Raw genomic sequence first — 18287 nt, forward strand, 5'->3', positions numbered from 1 at the left:
ATCAAAATGTCAATACTCCCCAAGGCATTATACAGATTTAATGCCATCCCTCTAAAGATACCCATGACATTCTTCAAAGAAGTGGATCAGACACTTTTGAAATTCATTTGGAACAATAAACACCCTCGAATAGCTAAAGCAATCATTGGGAAAAAGAATATGGGAGGAATTACTTTTCCCAACTTTAAACTGTACTACAAAGCAACAGTTATCAAAACAGCATGGTATTGGAATAAGGATAGGTCCTCAGATCAGTGGAATAGGCTTGAATACTCAGAAAATGTTCCCCAGAGATACAACCATCTAATTTTTGATAAAGTAGCAGGAAATCCTAAATGGAGCAGGGGAAAGCCTCTTCAACAAGTGGTGTTGGCACAATTGGATAGCCACTTGCAAAAAATTAAACTTAGACCCCCAGCTAACATCATGTACAAAGGTAAAATCCAAAGTGGATTAAAGACCTCGATATCAGCCCCAAAACCATAAGATATATAGAACAGCACATAGGCAAAACACTACAGGACATTACAGGCATCTTCAAGGAGGAAACTGCACTCACCAAGCAAGTGAAAGCAGAGATTAACAGATGGGAATATATTAAGCGGAGAAGCTTCTGCACCTCAAAGGAAATAGTGCCCAGGATACAAGAGCCACCCACTGAGTGGGAGAAACTATTCACCCAATACCCATCAGATAAGGGCTAATCTCCAAAATATACAAGGCACTGACAGAACTTTACAAGAAAAAAACATCTAACCCCATCTAAAAAATGGGGAGAAGAAATGAACAGACACTTTGACAAAGAAGAAATACGCATGGCCAAAAGACACATGAAAAAATGTTCCACATCACTAATCATCAGGGAGATGCAAATCAAAACAACGATGAGATACCACCTCACACCCCAGAGAATGGCACACATCACAAAGAATGATGAATAAACAGTGTTGGCGGGGATGTGGAGAGAAAGGAACTCTTATCCACTGCTGGTGGGAATGCTGTCTAGTTCAACCTTTATGGAAAGCGATATGGAGATTCCTCCAAAAACTGGAAATCGAGCTCCCATACGATCCAGCTATACCACTCCTAGAATATACCCTAGGAACACAAAAATACAATACAAAAACCCCTTCCTTACACCTATATTCATTGCAGCTCTATTTACCATAGCAAGACTCTGGAAACAACCAAGATGCCCTTCAACAGATGAATGGCTAAAGAAACTGTGGTACATATACACAATGGAATATTATGCAGCAGTCAGGAGAGATGAAGTCATGAAATTTTCCTATACATGGATGTACATGGAATCTATTATGCTGAGTGAAATAAGTCAGAGAGAGAGAGAAAAAAACGCAGAATGGTCTCACTCATCTATGGGGTTTTAAGAAAAATGAAAGACACCCTTGTAATAATAATTTTCAGACACATAAGAGAAAAGAGCTGGAAGTTCCAGCTCACCTCAGAAGCTCACCACAAAGAGTGATGAGTTTAGTTAGAGAAATAACTACATTTTGAACTGTCCTAATATTGAGAATGTATGAGGGGAAATGTAGAGCCTGTTTAGGGTACAGGCGGGGGTTGGGTGGGGGAGGAGGGTGATTTGGGACTTGGGTGATGGGAATGTTTGCACTGGTGATGGGTGGTGTTCCTTTTATGACTGACACCCAAACACAATCATGTATGTAATCAAGGTGTTTAAATAAAAAAAAAATTAAAAAAAAAAAAAAAAAAAAGAAAAAATAAACAAGATTAATAGACCACTGGCAAAACTAACAAAGAGAGAGAAAAACTTGATAACTCGTATTAGAAATGAAAAAGAGAGGAATTTCTGACCCCCTCCCCCCCAGGTCCCGATTAACCAGGCGTGGTCCTGAAGACCCGCCTGGTATGGGGGGGATCTTGTTCCCCTGGACTAAGTGGTCAGCCCAGGGGGGCCTATGGCTAGCTGTCCTGCCCAGAGCCCCCAACATAACAGTCAAACACGCCCAGAAATTCTGGCATGCGGAGTGTTCTGAGCCCAGCCGTGCCTCTGTAGTTTTTGGACGCATAGGGAGGAATTTCTCACCCCTCCCCACTGGGCCCGATTAACCAGGCGTGGCCCTGAAGACCCGACTGGTGTGGGGGGGATATTGTTCCCCTGGACTAAGTGGTCAGCCCAGGGGGCCTATGGCTAGCAGCATTGCCCTTTGATTGTGAGGTGAAACGAGAGGACGCTCCACATCCTGACTTCAATGTAGGATATAAAGATTCCAGGATATTTAATACAGAAACATGATACCAACAACAAAGACTGTGTGAAAAATAAAAATGTGTTGGCACTACAGTGTCTTGGATTGGACGATCTAGCTTGCCTGGAGCCTAGAGTTGGTCCTTGTGCCAGGAAACTTCAGGGGTCGGGTCTCTTGGTATTTAGGCCAAGGTTATTTCTTTCCATGTCCCTCATATTTTGGTGGGCCTATGCAAACAACAATTGCCACTCTAACACCATTTTTACTGTGCTCCTTTCACTCTAATCCTTAAAAAGACCCCACTTAAAATTTGAGGTTAACTTAAGCTAATATGCATGTATATGGAAATATAAAAAAATACTATGCCTGTAATGTTTAAGGAGTTACGTATGTTTTATGGCTTCAAATTGCCTTGTGTGCTGTTAAGAAATATTATAATGTGTTACAATCTGGGGACTTCAGGGACAAAGTAATCATACATGGATTCTGTCTTATTTATCTTAATGTTCTTTGGCTGAAATTTCAAAGTTAAGATATCAGCAAGGGGACTTCTGAGAATTATGTTATGGATGATTGTCCTTCCACTGTAACTTTACCCTTGTCCTCTTTCTTTGCATCCTTGTTCTCATAATTAAAAATAAAAAAATTAATAAAAAAAATGAAAAAGGAGAGATCACTACTGATATGACAGAGATTCAAAGGGTAATCAGAAACTACTTTGAGAAACTCTACGCCACTAAAAATGAGAACCTGGAAGAAATGGATAAATTCTTGGACTCTTATAATCTTCCACGTTGAATGAAGAGGATGTAGCATATTTAAACACCCCCATCATCATTGATAAAATTAAAACGGTAATCAAATGTCTGCCAAAAACAAAAGCCCAGACCCAGATGAATTCACTAATGAATTCTTTCAAACTTTCCAAGAGGAACTACTACCAATCCTGGCAAGACTCTTTCATGAAATTGAACAAACGGAAACACTTCCAAATAGCTTTTATGAAGCCAACATCACCTTGATACCTAAACCAGACAGAGATGCTACAAAAAAAAGAAAATTACAGACCAATATCGCTGATGAATGCAGATGCAAAGATCCTCAACAAAATCCTGGCAAATAGGATTCAATGCCTCATTAAGAAGATCATCCACAAAAATAAATAAATAAAATAAAAAATAAAAAAAAAGAAGATCATCCACTATGATCAAGTAGGTTTCATCCCAGGAATGCAAGGATGGTTTAACATTTGTAAATCTATCAACGTAATACACATCATCAACAACAAGAAAAATAAAAACCACATGATCATATCAATAGATGCAGAGAAAGCATTTGATAAGATCCAACACCCATTCTTGATCAAAACTCTCAGCAAGATGGGAATGGAAGGAAACTTTCTCAATATAGTTAAGGCCATCAACCACAAGCCAGTGGCAAATATTATCCTCAATGGAAAAAAACTAAAAGCCCTCCCTCTAAATTTTGGCACAAGACAAGGCTGTTCTCTCACACCACTCCTATTCAACATAGCACTGGAAGTACTTGCTATAGCAATTAGGCAAGAAAAAGATATCAAGGGAATCCAGATAGGAAAGTAAGAAGTCAAGCTCTCACTGTTTGCAGGTGACATGATACTCTACTTAGAAAACCCTAAAGACTCGACCAGAAAGCTTCTAGAAACAATAGACTCATATAGCAAGGTGGCAGGCTACAAAAAAAAATTTTTTTTTTTGGTTTTTGGGCCACACCCGGTAACGCTCAGGGGTTACTCCTGGCTATGTGCTCAGAAGTTGCTCCTGGCTTGGGGGACCATATGGGACACCGGGGGATCGAACCGCGGTCCGTCCAAGGTTAGCGCAGGCAAGGCAGGCACTTTACCTTTAGCGCCACCGCCCGGCCCGGCAGGCTACAAAATTAACTCACAAAAAATCAATGGCCTTTCTATACACCAATAGTAATAAGAAAGAAATGGACATTAAGAAAACAACCCCATTCACAATAGTGCCACACAAACTCAAATATCTTGGAATCAACTTGACTAAAAATGTGAAGGACCTATACAAAGAAAACTATAAAACTCTGCTCCAAAATATGAGAGGACACGCAAAAATGGAAACACATAACCTGCTCATGGATTGGCAGGATTAACATCATCAAAATGGCAATACTCCCCAAGGCATTATACAGATTTAATGCGATCCCTCTAAAGGTACCCATGACATTCTTCAAAGAAGTGGATCAGGCACTTTTGAAATTTGTTTGGAACAATAAACATTCTAGAATAGCTAAAGCAATCATTGGGAAAAAGAATATGGGAGGAATTACTTTCCCCAACTTTAAACTTTACTACAAAGCAATAGTTATCAAAACAGCATGGTACTGGAATAAGGACAAGACCTCAGATCAGTGGAATAGGCTTGAATATTCAGAAAATGTTCCCCCAGACATACAATCACCTAATTTTTGATAAAGGAGCAGGAAATTCTAAATGGAGCAGGGAAAGTCTCTTCAACAAGTGGTGTTGGCACAACTGGCTAGCCACTGGCAAAAAATTGAACTTAGACCCCCAGCTAACATCATGTACGAAGGTAAAATCCAAATGGATTAAAGACCTCGATATCAGACCCAAAACCATAAGATATATAGAACAACACATAGGTCAAAACACTCCAGGACATTGAGACTACAGGCATCTTCAAGGAGGAAACTGCACTCTCCAAGCAAGTGAAAGCAGAGATTAACAGATGGGAATATATTAAGCTGAGAAGCTTCTGTACCTCAAAGGAAATAGTGCCCAGGATACAAGAGCCACCCACTGAGTGGGAGAAACTATTCACCCAATACTCATCAGATAATAGGCTAATCTCCAAAATATACAAGACACTGACAGAACTTTACAAAAAAAAAAATCTAATCCCATCAAAAAATGGGGAGAAAAAATGAACAGACACTTTGACAAAGAAAAAATACAAATGGCCAAAAGACACATGAAAAAATGCTCCACATCACTAATCATCAGGGAGATGCAAATAAAAACAATGATGAGATACCACCTCACACCACAGAGAATGGCACATATCACAAAGAATGAGAATAAACAGTGTTGGCGGGGATGTGGAGGGAAAGGAACTCTTATCCACTGCTGGTGGGAATGCTATCTAATTCAACCTTTATGGAAAGCGATATGGAGAGTCCTCCAAAAACTGAAATTGAGCTCCCATATGATCCAGCTATACCACTCCTAGGAATATACCCGAGGAACACAAAAATACAATACAAAAACCCCTTCCTTACACCCATATTCATTGCAGCACTATTTACCATAGCAAGACTCTGGAAACAATCAAGATGCCCTTCAACAGATGAATGGCTAAAGAAACTGTGGTATATATACACAATGGAATATTATGCAGCTGTCAGGAGAGATGAAGTCATGAAATTTTCCTATACATGGATGTACACGGAATCTATTATGCTGACTGAAAATAAGTCAGAGAGAGAGAGAGAAATGCAGAATGTCTCACTCATCTATGGGTTTTTAAGAAAAATGAAAGACATTCTTGCAATGATAATTTTCAGACACAAAAGGGAAAAGAGCTGGAAGGTACAGCTCACCTCAGGAAGCTCACCACAAGCAGGGATAAGTTTAGTTAGAGAAATAACTACATTGTAAACTATCCTAACAATGAGAATGTATGAGGGAAATAGAAAGCCTGTCTAGAGTACAGGTGGGGGTCGGGTGGGGAGGAGGGAGATTTGGGACATTGGTGATGGGAATCTTGCACTGGTGATGGGTGGTATTCTTTATATGACTCAAACCCAAACATAATCATGTATGTAATCAAGGTGTTTAAATAAATATATAAAAGAATTACCTAAAAATTATTAAAGCAAAATAAAACATCAATACAATAAAATTTTGTCACAAAAAGAAAAGAAAGAGAGAGAAAGAAGAAAGAAGAAAGAAAAAGAAAGAAAGAAAGAAAGAAAGAAAGAGAAAGAGAGAAAGAAAGAAAGAAAGAAAGAAAGAAAGAAAGAAAGAAAGAAAAGAAAGAGAGAGAGAAAGAAAGAAAGATAGAAAGAAAGAAAGAAAGATAGAAAGAAAGATAGAAAAGAAAGAAAGAAAGAAAGAAAGAAAGAAAGAGGAAAGAAAGAAAAAAGAAAGAAAGGAAGGAAGGAAGGAAGAAAGAAAGAAAAGAAAGAAAGAATGAATGAAAGAAAGAAAGAAAGAAAGAAAGAAAGAAAGAAAGAAAGAAAGAAAAGAAGAAAGAAAGAAAGAAAGAAAGAAAGAAAGAAAGAAAGAAAGAAAGAAAGAAAGAAAGAAAGAAAGGAGGGAAGAAGAAAGAAAGAAAGAAAGAAAGAAAGAAAGAAAGAAAGAAAGAAAGAAAGAAAGGGAAGGAAGGAAGGAAGGAAGGAAGGAAGGAAGGAAGGAAGGAAGGAAGAAAGAAAGAAAGAAAGAAAGAAAGAAAGAAAGAAAGAAAGAAAAGAAAGAAAGAAAGAAAGAAAGAAGGAAGGAAGGAAGGAAGGAAGGAAGGAAGGAAAGAAGGAAAGAAAGAAAGAGAAGGAAGGAAAAAAGGAAAGAAAGAAAGAAAAGAAAGAAAGAAAGAAAGAAAGAAAGAAAGAAAGAAAGAAAGAAAGGAAGGAAGGAAGGAAGGAAGGAAGAAAGGAAGAAAGAAAGGAAGGAAGGAAGGAAGGAAGGAAGGAAGAAGAAAGAAAGAAAGAAAGAAAGAAAGAAAGAAAGAAAGAAAGAAAGAAAGAGAGAGAGAAAGAAGAAAGAAAGAAAGAAAGAAAGAAAGAAAGAAAGAAAGAAAGAAAGAAAGAAAGAAGAAAGATTAAAAAAACTAAAACCTCTCTCCTAGCACTTCGACCTACGCAAATAACAAGATCTTCAGCTACAGAGGCGGTATGTCATCGCCCACACCTTAGCAGAAATTTTTCTGGCAACATTAAAAACCTTGGGTTGTGTAAAAGAGTGAGTACAGAGCCTGTAGTTGTTCTCATGGCAGTATGCTTCAAGAATGGAGAAACCCTGTATCTCTTAGGCCAAGGGAATTCCGTTTTAATATCCCAATGTTTAAAAAACATTTTAAAAAAAGAGAGAGAAAACTCTTTTTTAACTTTCTGGTCAGTTTTTTGTTGTTTTGTTTTTGTTTTGTTTTGTTTTGTTTCCTCTTTTCTTGTTTTTGCTCTCATTTTGGTTTTTGATTTTTTTTTATGTGTTTCTTCGTGCAGGTGGTTTTGGTTTTTGATTTACTCTTTTTTTTCTTAATCTGTTTGATACTTTTTTTGTTACTTCCTTGTTGGTTTTTTGTTTTGTTTTGTTTTGGTTTTGCCTTGTCTTCTTTTATTTTGTTTTGTTATTTTTTCTTCTTTCCTCTTTTTTCTTTCAAAGGTATACTAACAGCACCTAGACAGACTAATCCCATGTCCCTTTTTATATCTCAAATAGAGCCATATTACTGTAATCACTTTGATCAGCATCATATTTGGAGCGAGAAAAGTGGATGGTACCAAGACCAAGTTGTACGTCCATTTGGTGAAAATCAACTTGAACACAAAATCCAAAGTCAACGACAATAGAAATAATACCCAATCTACATCAAGCTGTACATGGGGGAAATAGTTGCACTAGCTTTATGGGGGGTAGAGGAGAGGGAAGAGGGATGCATGCAGGGAACAGGAGTGGAAGGAGGACAACACTGGTGGTGGGGAATGCCCCTCATTCATTATTACTATGGTGCCTTAAATATTACTATGAAAGATTTATAATTCACTTTGCCCACAATAAAAAATCAACATTTCTACCAATCTATGCCAACTGGAACAGCAGAGCCAAATAGGAAAGAGCCAATGGGATTGTTTCTAATGCCTTTGTATACCCCCATGGACCAGCCAAGTGGATATTTCTGTTATCTTCTGCTCTCTCTATCTGGAGACTGTGGTTACTTTTTTGAAGTTCATTCACCCATGGGGGACCCTGCTAAATTCAGTTTTCCCAACAAGTACAAGGCAATGTCCCTCTTCACTGTTAATTTTAAGACAACAGGCACCTGTTTTCTGTGATTCTAGAACCTGGAGCTACCTGGTAGGTCATGAAAACTTGAACACCTAGTCTTACCCCAATATACCTTCCCCAACATCAACAACAGAATTCTCATATATGTTACATAGCATGGAATAACACACCCTTCATGTACTTCAGTCATATTAATCAGGTCACAATCTCTTAATAAAATCAACCATGGCATTCATAATTTTTCGGGAACAGGGAAAATTAAAGAAGGTTGTGTCAATCATGCCAAGTGCTCCATGGAAACCGTCCTCCACATACAACCATGTCACTGGGATACCCAAGTCCTCCAGCCTCTTCTTGTACAGCAGTGAGTGATCTCGGAAATCATCATACTCGCAGCCCACAATGAGAGCTTCAGGCATCTGAGACATCACTTCATCCTCTGCCACGAGTGGGCATACGGTGGGCTCCAACACAAGGCGGCTCTCCTGATATGCCAAATCATTCAGAGGCGCCACTGGCTTTGGGCGGTAACCCCTCTGCTTGAATCTCTCAGGGATGTTCTCATGACCCAATCACTTCCTGTACTTCTCCCTGATTTCAGGGGGCAGATTGGCACCTGTGATCATGTCTTTTTTCCAGGAGGGATCGATATTCAAATACATCATTACGCAATACATGGAAAAATCCCTACATCCTAATTGGTTCTTGTTCTGCTGGAAGGCTGGCGACTGGAAATCGAGGGCATGGAGCCCAGCATAGATGACCATCTGTGCACGGATCTTTGGAAGGTGGGGACTCTTCAAAAGCTGTTGACACATCACAACGGCCACTGACCCTCCAATGCTGTCACCACAGACCACCACGCGGGCTGAATCCATCCCAAATTTACTCAGAGACTTCAGGAAGTGGACAGTGGCTGCCATGCAATCATTGGTCATTACAGGATACTTACAGTCAGGCATCTTGCGATATTGTGATATCTGCCAAGGAATCCAGGGGAAATGCTTTATCCTCCTTAACTCAGCTGGGAGCCCCTACAATTACTTGTGCCCAATCTCTATGAGCCCCAGTTTCCTCCTATGAATAAATGTCCTTTGGAATCTGGACAGATAACATAAAGGTGACAAGGCTTTAATGAGGTAAATGAATGTGAATGCCTAGCACAGGGGCTTAGTCCCTCCTAATTGCTCCTCTCATGGGGAACATGCCCCATGTGGGGACAATGATGGACACCAAGCTCTATCATAAACTTTGAGCCACAGTGAGATCTCATCAAACCCAACTTTTAGAATTGTTTGAGTTTGCCACATAACTGTGTGAGGTAATATTCTTTGGTGAAGTTGATTCACCCATATTGGATTCCCATCAATTCTGCCATGCTATAGGTCAAGTGTGGAAACTGAAGTAGCCCCAAGGAGTAGTGGTTATCACAGAGTGTCCTCCTAAGCAGCTGAGTCTGCAAGACAAGAAGTTTCTGACTAGTACCCAACAGTGCCTGAGCTCTAGGCTTAGCTCAGGACAGCCTGGTATTCACTGGGCTTCTCTTTGACCAATACAGCTAGAATGAAGGCCTTTGGAAAAACGTTACTCCTTTCCATGCTGATTAGAAATAGAACCTTAAAAAAATTAAGACGCCGGAGAGATAGCATGGAGGTAAGGCGTTTGCCTTTCATGCAGGAGGTCATCAGTTCGAATCCCAGCGCCCCATATGGTCCCCTGTGCCTGCCAGGAGCAATTTCTGAGCCTGGAGCCAGAAATAACCCCTGAGCACTGCCGGGTGTGACCCAAAAACCACAAAAAAAAATTTTAAGACTCTCTGGGACTGAAGCCATAGAACAGTACGTAGAGCACTTGCCTTGCACTTTGCTGACCAGGACAGATCTACAGCATCCCATATGGTTTCCAGATGCTGTCTAAAGTGGTTCCTGAACACAGCTGTGAATAAGCCCTGAGTACCATTGTGTATGGCCCAAAAGCCAAAAAACAAAAAGACTAAAACCACCTATGAACTTCATGCATGGACAAACACTCACTTCATGTGGTTAGGAGTCAAGAACTAAAGGTAGAAGTATTTTTTCAAGTCCACCTCATCTGGAAAGCCAATATATTTTACTCCACTCACCTGGAGGTAAGTCTCGAATGCTGGGAAATGTGTGTTGATACACTGGAAATTTCCAGATGTGCAAGAGCATTCCAGGAAGTACAGGACTAAACAAATCAGGGGCTTTGACATTCCCTGACATATTGCCTCTGAGGACCAGGGTTGGAACCTTTCTAGGCATCTAGTTGGCCAGATGTGGGATCCTGTCCATCCATCCTCCCCATGTCCATACAGCCCTGCAACTTTCTGTTGAGTACAGCTGGAAGTTGTTCCTGAGGTAATTAGGGGGCACAGCAGCCCTCTGTGGTGTCTTGCTCCCATTCACAGACTGCATGAAGAGAGGTGCTAGCAATAACTGCTTAGGGTATTCTGTGTTATCCTCAAGAGCATCAGATAAGAAGCATCTACTCTTGGGGACCCTTTAGAACTGACTTCCACTTGGGATCCACAACCCCCACTTCTTTTTTATTGAATGCAGCACGTTGGCTGAGTTCCAGGATAGACCTAGAGTTTCCCTCTCCTCCACACTAGCTTCTCCCTGTTTTTCCCCCTTCAGCCAGCCCTTCCAACTCCCCACCCATCAGTCATCCATGTTGGAGTCTGACTTCTCCTCAGCTCCTTTTCCCCTTCACTCACCCAACAGATAGAACCACTGAGTCACTCTCCTTGCACAAAATAAGGCAGATGCTATGGTGAGTTTCTAGAAAACAAAACATTTGGACATGCTGTAGAAAGGTTCAAGTGCTGCTCCTTCTGGCTGACCGCCTCCACAACCAGGTCCAGCTAGGTTCTCAGATCTGCTGAGCATCTCCCTACTTTCCTCTGTGGTGCTGATGAGGAGCTTTCTGGAAGTGAGACTCCTAGGATTCTACAGTTCTCATAATGCCTGTCTACTTCCAAAAGACTATACGCCTGGATGTGTATAATATTATGGGCCCAGAGGAGGACCTATAAATGTGCATGTCATGTTCCAGACAAACAGATGCACAGGTAGGAACTTGGCAGGCAGATAAATGGTTAAACATGTCTGCTTAGTATGTGGGAGTTCTGGGAGGGCCAGGTTTACTGAAAACTGCTGCAAAGAGTCTCCATACACTATATTAATTAAGCCCCTGGCACCACTCGATGTGAGCCCAAACAAAAAATATATGCATACATATGTCCCATGCAAGTATTCAGATAAACATGTATCTTATATTTTCAAAGAAACATATTAATGCATACAAATACTCCACATATATAAACAAAACTATTTCATACAATTCATAGGTATACATCATTTGTCACAAAGTATTAACATAAATGGTTTATTTTGCATACTCTTATTCCACATACATTCATCCAAATATGCACACAGCATTGCATATAATCCATATAAAACAAGCTATCATCCGTATGTGCATATATAAAGTGACCTATAATGTGTATCTAGAGAGTGAATGCATAGACCTTTTTCTTTGTTTCAAGAAAGAGTTGGAAAGATTCCAAGTGACCTTTGCCACCTGAATCACCTGAGTCCCAATACTGCTCAAGTCTTAATGGAACCCCTCAGACCCCAGGAGGACATATCCTCTTGGCCATAAGGATCTCACAGTACTACCATGGGGACAACCCAGGGAAATGCTGTTACTCACTCAGGCTCCCCACCAATGCCCCACCTCCATGGTAGAACAAGATGCCAGGTCTGAGGGTACTGCAGGAACTCCTGGGCTGGTACAGCTTCACAGGGATTGTCCCAAAGCACAGGTCTGTGACCACCACATCTGGGTCCTTCCTCAAGGGAAACAGGTTATGTACAAAACGGAAAAACTTGCCCCTGGAACAGATGTTCATCTTCTCCAAAATTTTACCCTGATGATGACAGGAAATTCAAAATTGAGAGTTTTCAAGGGACTTATCCAGAATGACTGTGGCCACTGGACTTGGTCCCCAGGGGAGCCTCGTTGTATGACTTACATGCAACCAGAACCAGCCACTTCCAAACCAATGCCCCCACATGCCTTACACTTCTGCCCTACACACTAGTCTTCTAAATCCCCACAGAGGGTTTTTGTCACAGGTGCTCTTCTGGGAGCACCTTGTTACCCACACACAGAACCTGCTCCCCTGCTTTCTGGACATAACATGTCTTCCAGGGAGTTCCTCAAAACCACCAAATCATGGTGGTTCTCTCCAGCCCTTAGCTGCCAATTTGAAGTGGTAGTGACTATGTTTTTTGTTTATTTAAACACCGTGATTACAAATATGGTTGTAGTTGTATTATTTCAGTCAAGCAAAGAGCACCCCCCTTCACTAGTACAACATTCCCACCACCAATGTCCCAAATATCCCTCCTCCCCACCACACCACACCTATACTCAGGACAGGCTTTCTACTTCCCTCACTCAACCACATTGTTAGGATAGTTCTCATGTAGTTATTTCTCTAACTGCACTCATCACTCTTTGTAGTGAGCTTCATGTCATGAGCTGCACCTTCCAGCCCTCATCGCTTTTGTCTCTGAGAATTATTGCAAAAGTGACTTTCATTTTTCTTAAACCCTTAGATGAGTGAGACTATTCTGTGTCTATCTCTCTCCCTCTGACTTATTTCACTCAGCACAATACATTCCATTTACATCCATGTATAGGACAATTTCATTGGCTTCATCTCTCCTGACAGCTGCATAATATTCCATTGTGTAAATGTACCACAGTTTCTTCAGCCACTCATCTGTTGAAGGGCATCTTGGTTGTTTCCAGAGTCTGACTATTGTATATAGTGCTTCAACAAATATAGGTGTGAGGAAGGGATTTTTTGTATTGTATTTTTGTGTTCCTTGGGTATATCCCTATGAGTGGTATAGCTGGATCATATTGGAACTCAATTTTCAGTTTTTGGAGGAATCTCCATATTGCTTTCCATAAAAGTTGGACTAGACGGTATTCCCACCAGCAGTGCAAAAGAGTTCCTTTCTTCCACATCCCCACCAGCACTGCTTGTTCTCATTCTTTGTGATGTGTGCCAATCTCTGTGGCGTGAGGGTGATACCTCATAGTTGTTTTTGATTTCATCTCCCTGACAATTAGTGATGTGGAGCATTTTTCATGTGCCTTTTGGCAATTTGCATTTCTTCTTTTATATTTCTTCTCCCCATTTTTGGAAGGGGTTAGATGTTTTTTTCTTGTAAAGGTTCTGTCAGTACCTTGTATATGGTGGTGACTATGTTGAAGTTATAATCTAGAAATATTTCTATTGCCTGAAAAATTGTTGGAATTATAATTCTTTTTTTTTGGGGGTCATGCCCGCAGTTCTCAGGGGTTTACTCCTGGCTTTACACTCAAAAATCGCCCCTGGCAGGCCTTGGAGGATGCCGGGATTCAAACCACCAACCTTCTGCATGAAAGGCAAACACCTTACCTCCATGCTATCTCTCCGACCCCTGAAGTTATAATTCTTAAAGGGCTGAGTTAACTCTGAGGGGTCAAGGATACAATGTCCTTGAAAAGTGAGATCACTGAGTCTAGAGTGAGAGTAGAGTGAAAAGGGGCATTTGAAGTGGCACTGGGAAGTGGCAGACCTGAGTGTGATCCCAGAATTATATATGACCCCAGAGGTACTACCAAAGTAATTTGTAAATGCAGAGCCAGTAGTAACCCCTTAGTGTTGTTTAAATATAAAATATAAGTCCACGTGTTAGGTGAGGCCTTCCCAGGTATCATGCTTCTACGCCTGCAGGCAGAAGGTCTGAAAACAGAGAATAATGGCAGAGAAATAACTCACAAGCAGTCAGTTTAAAAGTTTATTGTGGTTAGCTAGTTTTATTCCCTGAGTGGCTTTTCTCTGCACAAGACTCTGCACCAGTCTGTCTCCCATTCTCCTTCCTCTCTATATTTTCCTTGCTGCTTCTCTCCTTCATGTGTCTTTCCTCTCTTTTTTTCCACACCCAAGCCAGAACTTTTTATTCTTTATTCAAAACCACAGATCCATCCCAGGTGTGGATGAGTTCTGACCATACCAAATGAGAATCAAGTAACTCAAAACAAAGCTTACATAACGGCATTGGGGGAAGGGATACCATACATTTTTTACCTTCTTTACTTTACAAAACAAAACAAAATAAAGAAAAAGAGAATAGTTACAAAACTTTTTTTCTCCTTCTCTGCAGAGGCAAGAACTTCATAGCAAATTTAAAGTATCAAAATTTAAATTCTATACAATTCTTTTCAAACAATCAGCCTCTTCCATATCTTATACATATATAACAATAACTTTTCTCATATTGTTTTTGTAAAGCAAAGAAGGTGGAAAATGTAAGGTAATCTCTTCCCATAATTCCCTTACCTAGGCCTTCCTTTTGAGATATTAATTCCACCTGGATGGTCAGATCCAGTCACAGCTGGGGATGGTCTGTGATTTTGAATAAAGACTAAAAGATGCTGCTAAAAAGAGAAAGGGTACATGAGGAGAAACATCCAGGGGCAGCAAGAGCAGAGAGCTTGAGAGAGAGACATGAGATAAGCAGCATAGGAAAGAAAGTGCAAGAGAGACAGACAGTGCTCCTAAGAGAAAGACATGAGTTAGGCAAACGTGCAGAGGCTCATGGTGGAGAAAATCCCTGAGGGAAAAAGGGACCTGACTATGATGAAACAGTAAATGGCTGCTTGTAAATTATTTCTTTATCATTATCCTTCGTCTTCAAACCCATCTGCCTGATGGGCTAGAGGCAATGTTTCCTGGGAAGGGCCTCACCCACATGTGAAATTTAACTTTATATTTTATATTTAAACACCTGAGTACCACTGTGTGTGGCCCAAAAACTAGTCCATAAAGATTCCATACACTGACTTACTTCGACCTGTGCCCGACCTAGTGTGGGCTGATACTATTCTTTTCAATAAAAGAAAGATGAGCACAGGTTGTGGTTGCAGCCGCACATTGCCAATTGTCATGGGTTAGTCTCTTGACTCTGTACTTAGGCAACACATTTGGCAGAGCTCAAATTCTGCTGTGGTTTGAACATGGAACAGCCATTTGCAAGACTAGAGCCCTACCTGCTGTAAAAATCTCTTCAGCTTTATGTCCAAGGTCTTGATGCTATCTGCTATTGCTGCTAAGGATCTTATAAAGCCCCTATACCCTTGGCCACTAATTTCAGGACCTGCTTCCTCCATGATGCTTTGTTACTCTCATTTCCATCTCACTTTCCATCAGACAGGACTGAAAATAGCTATGTTTGTTTTTCTGAGTTTTGGGCCACAGCTGGCTATACATGAGCAGTCCTGGCCCAGTACTTAGAGTTCCTTCCAGAGGTGCTGGAGGGAACAGACAGTGCTGGGCATGGAAGCCAGAGCCTCACACTTGCAAATAAATGCTCTATCACTGAAGCCAGCTCTGCAGTATATGGAGGGAATTTGATACTCTCCAAATTGATGAGATTCTTATACATTTTTCAACATTAGGGTAGTACAGCAAACTCCAGTACTCAGATGCCTGTGTGCCTCACTTGAAATCCCTTAAAGTAGATTTGGGGTTTTTTGTTTGTTTGTTTTGTTTGGATTTTTTGTTGTTTTGGGGGGTTGTTTTTTGTTTGTTTGTTTGTTTTGTTGTTTGTTTTTGTTTGTTGTTTTTTGTGTGGGTTTTTAGGGTTTGTTTGGGTTTTTTTTTTTGTTTGCTTGGTTGGTTTGGTTTTAGAAGCACACCGGTGATGTTCGGGGGTTAGTCCTGGCTATGCACTTAGAAATCGCTCCTGGCTTGCGGTACGATATGGGATGCTGGTGGATCAAACCCCAGTCCATCTTACGTTAGTGCATTACAAGGCTAAAGCCCTACTGATTGTGCTACTCCTCTGGCCCTCCCTTCAAGTAGTCTGAGCATTGGGAGGCATGCTTGCTTGTTGGATATCATCTTCTCTCACCAAACTTCTGAATTCAGGTGGCCGGTGAGGTGGCAGTAGAGGTAAGGTGTCTGCCTTGCAAGTGCTAGCCAAGGAAGGACCGCGGTTCAATCCCCTGATGTCCCATATGGTTCCCCCAAGCCAGAGGCAATTTCTGAGCGCTTAGCCAGGAGTAACCCCTGAGCATCAAATGCCTCCCCAAAAAAAAACTTCTGAATTCGGAGCTAGTTATTGACATTATCTTTAACCATGGTTGACTTCCAGATTATCACATAGGAGGTGCAGATATCATTCTCATGGAGAAAAAGGAGCCAGCAAAAATAATGTCTAGGAAATATGGAGGGTGAGGCTGTCAGCCTGTCCTCCCCTACCACAAACAATGAACAAAAGGTTTAAGTCATGTTTTTCCACCAAAGGCCAGTAAATTGAGGCTGTGATTGCCCCCTCTTCTTCAGATGAGGAAACTGAATCACTCTGTTGGGAACCAGACTATGAAATGTGTGTCAAGGTCAGGACAGCTGCAAGAATTAAGCTCCATCTTGCATAAGCAAAACCTGGAGGAGAGAGATGTGGCCCTGGGATTTCCCTCCTACTAGATTCCTCCCTGGAAGCAAAAGGCACAGCACTTTCTAGAAAGGGGAGGCAATAGCAGGTGCTCTCTGGGGCCACTTCCCACTGCCTTTTGGAGCCCACATGACCTCCTTCCTACCAATCTCTACCAGACATCAACAGGCTGCCAGAACTCAAAGCCACATGGCTAAACTCTCAAAGCCATCTTCTGCCACTTTGCTCCTCTATCCTCCTATCCCAAAATGCTCTTTATATATTTTGGGGTACTGCTGGGCAGGAATAGCAGTGAGGTCAGATTCCCACAGGCCCATTTTCTACTTGATTTTCAAGTGCAGAGAATCCGTAGGATAACCAGGACTTGGTTTTGCATTTTGGAAATTAATAACCCCCTTGGAGCAGCCAAAAAATAGGTGGAGACCTATAGGTTTTCCCAAAAGTAAGGATGCAGGTTTAAGCAGATACCATAAATTGCTGGGGCTAGTCAGCTGACAAAAAAAGCATTGGGCCTGTGTTTTCCTCATTCATGTGCCCCTGTAGTCTCAGGAGAAGGGAACAAGGCAAAATGTAGGACTCACCCATGTCGCCACCAGCTCAAACATGGAGTAATAAAGAAGAAGCTTCTTGGGGTGGCTGATATCTGCTGGGATTTTGATGAAAAACAAATATTTGAAGAACACCTTCACTGAAACCCCCACAAAGAGCACACAAGCCACTGAGAGGCTGAACCAGAGCAGAAGGAGGCCCAGCATGCTGTATCCATCAAAAGTGAGCCTTTGGACAGGCTGTGGCAGGAGTTGACCATTTGGGATCCCATCTGGCAGAAGCCAACTTCCATTTATACCTTCCCATCTCCCAGAGGCCTTAGTCTAACCCAGATGACTCAGAGTCAGGTGAGGACTAGTTCTAGGATGGGGCCCTGCAGAGGAATAAGTGACCTTTGTAATCTGACCCAGCTTCAGTGGAAGTGTTTGCATCCTTGTTGCATCCTGGCCAGTCCTGCAAATAACCTGACAGTCACATAATTAAGCACTTCAAGTCATCAATCAAGTCACACCTCCAGCACCCACTCTCTCTTCTCATAACAAAAGTTCTACCTTCCTCCATCCAGGACTTTGACTTTTGCCCTTCTTCACCCTACCCAGTTGGTCACAGGGCCTTCGCACCTGCTATTCTCAAGGCCAGGCTCAATCATATCTTCCCACACTTCTCTTTTCTGGTGCTACCTTGTGTGAGATTGAAGCCAACTCTCCACAAGTTTTGCTTTTTCTTCCTCATGGACTTAGGACTTCCTTGTGGATTCTTGGCTCTAGAATACATCAGAGGACAGGAGGCTTGATCTCCGTGGTCCTGACTGAGATTTGGCAGCCTAAAACACTTCCCACAAAAGTTACTGTATCAGCAGTAACAATAATAACAGCCACTCAACAACATTTTTGTTTACTATTGTCACACCTATAGAAACACACAGATTTAGATGCAATATGTAAGTGA

General features: G+C 41.4%; 1 pseudogene; it reads right to left on the bottom strand.

The window, feature by feature from the left end:
- Positions 1–8450: 8450 nt before the first annotated feature.
- On the bottom strand, positions 8451–17545 carry LOC126011625 (arylacetamide deacetylase-like 3; annotated as a pseudogene).
- Between the last annotated feature and the right edge of the window lie 742 nt (positions 17546–18287).

This window comes from Suncus etruscus, chromosome 6 (assembly GCF_024139225.1).
Source record: "Suncus etruscus isolate mSunEtr1 chromosome 6, mSunEtr1.pri.cur, whole genome shotgun sequence".
Lineage (NCBI taxonomy): Eukaryota > Metazoa > Chordata > Mammalia > Eulipotyphla > Soricidae > Suncus > Suncus etruscus.